General features: G+C 31.9%; 1 pseudogene; it reads right to left on the bottom strand.

The window, feature by feature from the left end:
* Positions 1–4,782: 4,782 nt before the first annotated feature.
* LOC139858286 (large ribosomal subunit protein uL24z-like) lies at positions 4,783–5,373 on the bottom strand (annotated as a pseudogene).
* Positions 5,374–6,041: the final 668 nt, after the last annotated feature.

Here is a 6,041-nt window from a genome sequence, read left to right on the forward strand (position 1 = left end):
TCATATGCGCTGCGCTTTTCATCATATGCGCTTTTCGGTGCTACATAGGTATTTCTCATTTCCGGTTATCATTGACTGATAATCATATCCATTATGATATATATCAGAGAAACTTAACAAATTTCTCTTTGATTTGGGAGAAAACAAGGCATTATTTATCAGAAAATTCGTACCGTTTGGTAATATGACTTTTTGCCTTTTCCGTTCCTTATATCAAGTTTGCAAGACCTAATATAGTATTTATATTTCGTTCATTTGATTTAAATCAATGAAATATTTTTTAGATTTGATCATAGTGTGTATGTTACCACTATCTGCAATACATAGGTCTTTACCATTTAATTGATGTTGTATTTCAGCAGGATTCATACTAAAATTTTAAATAAGATAAGCAAATAATGAGTTATATTTCAGCAAGATAATCAAATTATATTACATGCAAACAAGTAGGGCTGTAAATGAGCCGAGCTACTCGTGAGCTACTCGAGCTCGTGTAAGCTCGCGAGCCTAAACGAGCTTTCATATATATATATATATATATATATATATATATATATATATATATATATATATATATATATATATATATATATATATATATATATATATATATATATATATATATATATATATATATATATATATATATGTATTAATAATAATAATAATAATAATAGTTAATAGTAATTTAAATATTTATAAAGTAAAAGAATGATTTAACGAGTAATTGAGTTTGAATATCTGACTTGGTCTTCTTTTCCCAACCAATTCTCACGTCTACCTATGTCCAACTTTTCATTTTCCCAAGTAGAGTTTTCCTTCATTTTTCATATTCATAGACTCATAGTGATAGTTATAATTATCATTATTATTTATATTATATTATATTTATTTTCTGATTCCTGCTTTCAGTATGTTCGTGTCTCTTCCATTTCTCAGGTCAGTAAACATAATACGGGGTATCATTTAAGCCATCGCCACTTCAAATAAATAGTTTTGGGAGTGAACTTATGAAATAAGTTATGAGTAACTGGTCTTTTACCGAGTTAAAAAGCGATTAATGAGCTCGATTCTTCATTCAACGAGCCATTTTTTAATCGATACAAAACATGTTACTCCGTTGAAGGTTTTTAGAGAACAACGAGCTCATAACGAGCCGGGCTCTAGCTTTTGACTAGAATCACGAGCCGAGCTCGAGCTAAAATTTCAAGGCTCGAATCGAGCCGAGCTCGAGCTCGAGCTTTCTGAAAACTAAACGATATATATTATTTTTATATATTGCACTGCTTTTAATTGAATTGCTTTATATGTGTAGCTTTTGTTGATTCAATAGTTAATCGTTAATTATCTAAGAGAGTAAAGTCAACAGAATATAAATGAGGTAAAGTATTATTATCAAAATTCAAAAGTAACTTAATTAGGTATGTCTAGCTTTCATTAATTCAATCATTCTGTTTTCTGACTTTATACTAAAGGATTTAAATGCCTAGTAATAATACGGAGTAATAATAAGGAGTAGTTAATTTTTTTATAAAGAAATATGTTTGATATATTATAAACGCGACAAACTATATAATCTTTATGCACTTTCTGGAATATACTCAGTACAATAATTTGCTTTGAATAATTACAAAAAAAACCTATATTTCGAGTCAAGAACTACCACATGTGATGTGCTGTTTCTATAGTTTTTTTTTATATGGTTGTAGGTATATTAGTAATAATGATGATAGTTAGTATGACCAATACAATAGGAAAAATCATCCCTGAAAAAAACTTTTTTTTTTTTTTTTGAAAGTGGTAATCTGAGAATATGAAGATTGATTTGTGAAAATGTGAAAGGGAGATGTTTATTTTATATTTGAAAAATATAGTCGTTGTAACGTCGTCAGTTGACGTTAACAACCGTTATATACATATGACCGCTGTAACGTCGTTAGTTGATGTTAACGACTGTTATGTACTCGTTGTATTAATAATAATTTTAATAAAAGAATTTTATTAGTATAAATACGATTACTATAAATACATTTAGTATAAATACGTTTAGTATAAATACGAAGATTAAGAGAATAAACATATTATGCATAAATAATAAATTTTAAGAATAAACATTAGGTTGCATGAAATAAATAATGATTAATTACATAAGTAATCATAAATGTTAGATTACATAAATATAAATATTAGTGAAGTTAATAAAAGTTATATTACAGAAATATAATTCAGGCGGTATAACCGACCATATATAACTTAAATAACATAAAAATAAATGTTAGTGTAAGTTAATAAAAGTTAGATTACATAAATATAATTCAGGCGGTATAACCGACCATATATAACTTAAATAACATAAATATAAATGTTAGTGAAGTTAATAAAAGTTAAACAATTTCTTACCTTGATTATACAGAGCACTTCGTGCTGATAACGTGTTATAATTCAGTAGGCTTATAACTACCTTTAGTGGTTTGATTATGTTATAATTCAGTAGGCTTATAACTACCTTTAGTGGTTTGATTCTTGATTAAGAATACTAATAATGAAGTGTAAGAACAAAGATGATAATGGAGAAAAGAAATAAATGATTGGTATATTGAGAAAAGGTGTATCATTTACATTCGATTGATGCATATTTATATAAGAAATTGGTAGTCACTATTTGTGGACTTTTGGGGTATATAATATGAAATAATGTCATCCACCAATCTTGACTCTAGTATTACAACAGTTTATTTATTTTCTTTGTATGCATTTTTTCCTCTTTGTTGCCACCATGCCTTTCTCAATTCTCACTTCTTTTCAACTTTGGTTTTCTTTCAGTTAACTTTCCGTTGTTGGTTCGTCATATGAATTAACAACTAACTTTAAAAACATAACCATTTTGACTATTATCTTTATTTTCTTTTCAGGACTGCTTTGTTTGTCTTTGCCAATATGAAGACGGTGTAAAACTATCATAAAATTACTTAAGGGTGAAACTGTGAAAGTATCTTTTACAGTCTGCAAATTTCGTCATCCTGCGAGAATTGAACAGGTTTGCTCTTTCAATTTTTTTGTAGCTTTTATATTTCATAAATTATCAGCTGATCCTTATTTAATTTATGTTTCTTTTAATTGCTACGAATCTTTTATTTGTTATTAGTGATACACAATTTGTGTTTCTATTTTTCTGTTATTTTGTGTCTTTCCATATGTATTGTACTTTAGTGTGATCTGATATGGGAAATAAAAATTTATGTGGTGTTGGATGAAAAAAAATTGTTGGTATAAGGATCACAACCTAAGCTGATCAAATGCCTTGCAAATTTGTTGACTTTTTTTTTTTTTTTTTTTAATTAACTCAAAAGAAAGAAGTGGATACAGGCCACAAGATCAACTTATTTTCTATAAAGTCTTGAATGGGTTTGATCATACACCAATCTGCACATGAACTTCCAATCTAAACAGGTTTAGCAAATATATAAACACCCTACTTACGACCAGGATTTAGCCGCAGCAACGCGCGGCCGGGCTTTTATCTAGTTCTAGCAATGACTTGGGATCATGTATAAAACTAAACACAATAAACCATAAGAATTGCTACTACAATGCACATCAATCATGTGGACATGAACATGTTGATTTATCTAAAACGCATCAATCATATTCAAATGCAACCAAATTTAATCACTCATTTAAAAAGAATGGTTTAAGCACCAGCTAAGCAAACTAATCATCTGGTAATAACTTCATATATAGTAAAGCAATAATAGCAGATAAACATTAAACAAAGCACAACTTCATTAAGATGAATCCAACAAACAACATTATCCGAATAAATCCTAACTAGGGATGGCGCCCGCGGGTAACGGGCACGGGTTCTATATACCCGCGACCCGCCCGTCGGGTTATTTTTCTCTCATTGAAACCCGTTACCCGCCCGCGGGTAAAAAAACTTCGCCCATACTCGTGACCCGCGGATACCCATGACCCTCGGGTAACCCACGGGTAATAATAATATACAACTTTGTTAAATTTCTTTTAGAAAAGTTAGATAATTTTATTAATTATGAACTATATGTACAAGCTACATGTGTAAAATGACGTGAAAATTAAGTTTTTTCCTTATGTTTAATATTATATTTTTAATCATTATTACATTACATGTAAAATCATTTTTAAATTTGATAATTGTATGTATAAACTCGCGGGTAGATTAAAAAAAGTCTCATAAATTAACGGATCGGGTTTTACCCGCGACGGGTAGTATGTACCCGCGACGCGCCCGCGACCCGTCGGCGGGTATAATTTTTTACCCGTACCCGTGCCCGCGGTTAGGATTTAATGATTTTACCCGCCCATCACGGATCGGGTACCTGCGGGTCAATGGTTTTTTCTTGCCCATTGCCATCCCAAATCCTAACTGTGATGTATAGTCAAATTGTGCATTTTTTGGTGAAAAAAATGGGTTTTTGACTATGACTGTATTGAACCTTTATTAACCCAAAATGTTAAGTTTTTATGTCAAACATTGGTAATGTAATTTGTTAAAATCTGATTTAAATTTGAGTAGTAAAAATAAATTAATTACAAAAGTATTAAATTAAAAAAATCAATCATTGGCTGCTTTTTGGGCTTGACTGTTCCGTCACTTTTATGACCAACAGAGGGTTCAGTTAAATTTTGACGCGGCTTTATATGCATCACCTTCCGTCACCCCCGATCCAGCTCATATGACCAATGAATTCAACGCTGCGATTGGCTGCGATTGGAACTGTCTAACACACAACATAATTCAACCTAATCAATCTCTTATAAAGTTGCCCCGTCATCAGTAGTGAACTTTTATTTATTCTTGTCACCAACACCACAACCTTTCGCCTTCCTATCAATCAATGACTTACGATCTTATCAAGTATCGATTTCGTCACAACAACTTTCGACGGATTAAATCTGACCGATCTAACCGTCGACTTTTTCACGAGTAATCCGTTCAATATGAATAACCCATTTTCTCCTGTACACTTGAACAACTTTACCCTCACGTCCTTTGTAGGCAGGGGTGGAGGGAAGGGGTGCAAGCGGGGTCTGCCGCTCCCTACGATCGAAATTTTTTTAGTGTATTTTTATGTCAATGTTTGACGCTTTTTTCTACTTTTTACGTTTTGCCCCTATCGAAAAAAGTTTCCGGATCCTCCCCTGTTTTGTAGGTCCCCTAACGATTTGCACCTCGTCGTCTATTCGTTCAGGGATTGAACGGACGTTGTATTTGATTCGGAGGTCAGTTGAAAGTGGTGCGCTCATTAGCACGTGCCGGACGCTTGATGGTGCGGAGAAGTGGGCTTTCCGGCATTTGCGGCGAGAGCTGGTGACTCGTGGGTTGTACTTCATTTTGAGGGGTTTTTGGAAGAAGGAAGTTAACAGCGGTTTGTTGACATATTAGCAAGAATCGATCCTTTAAGCATCACCGATTGAGCTTAATCTCAAATGAGGTTACTCTATGGCTGTTGGTAATATGAATTATTCGTAAATTATTCATTATTGCACCCAAATCATTATATTTATATGATTGTTTATATGTTGAGTATATGAAAGGAGTTATATCAATGGAAGTGCACGTTATAAAGTGAATATGTATAACGACTAACAAAATGTTAAGAGTTAGTCTATAAGTTGATTTACTATACGAAATTTACTATAAATCACCATGGTTGCAAATCATTGTTGGTATAGAAACAAACTTTGAAATGTATGCCACTGCAAACATCGCTATTACTTATTTCTTGAATACACTCCATCACACATCCACATATGACCAACGATTAATAGTAAACTAAACCAAATGAGGCTAGGTATGGAATCCGGTCTACAAAAATGAACTGAATCTCTCTTTCAGTATCATTCTATCTCGCTAACAAAAATGTAAGAAAAAAAATTGTTGAGTGAAAACCAATATGTAAATCGCAAATCCCTTTGGTTCTAAAACAAACGACTGCAATGGTTTCAGACTTTAAACATTATGCTACGGTTTCTAAGTAAACGACAGCCTGAAAACATGA

This window comes from Rutidosis leptorrhynchoides, chromosome 7, assembly GCF_046630445.1.
Source record: "Rutidosis leptorrhynchoides isolate AG116_Rl617_1_P2 chromosome 7, CSIRO_AGI_Rlap_v1, whole genome shotgun sequence".
Taxonomy (NCBI): domain Eukaryota; kingdom Viridiplantae; phylum Streptophyta; class Magnoliopsida; order Asterales; family Asteraceae; genus Rutidosis; species Rutidosis leptorrhynchoides.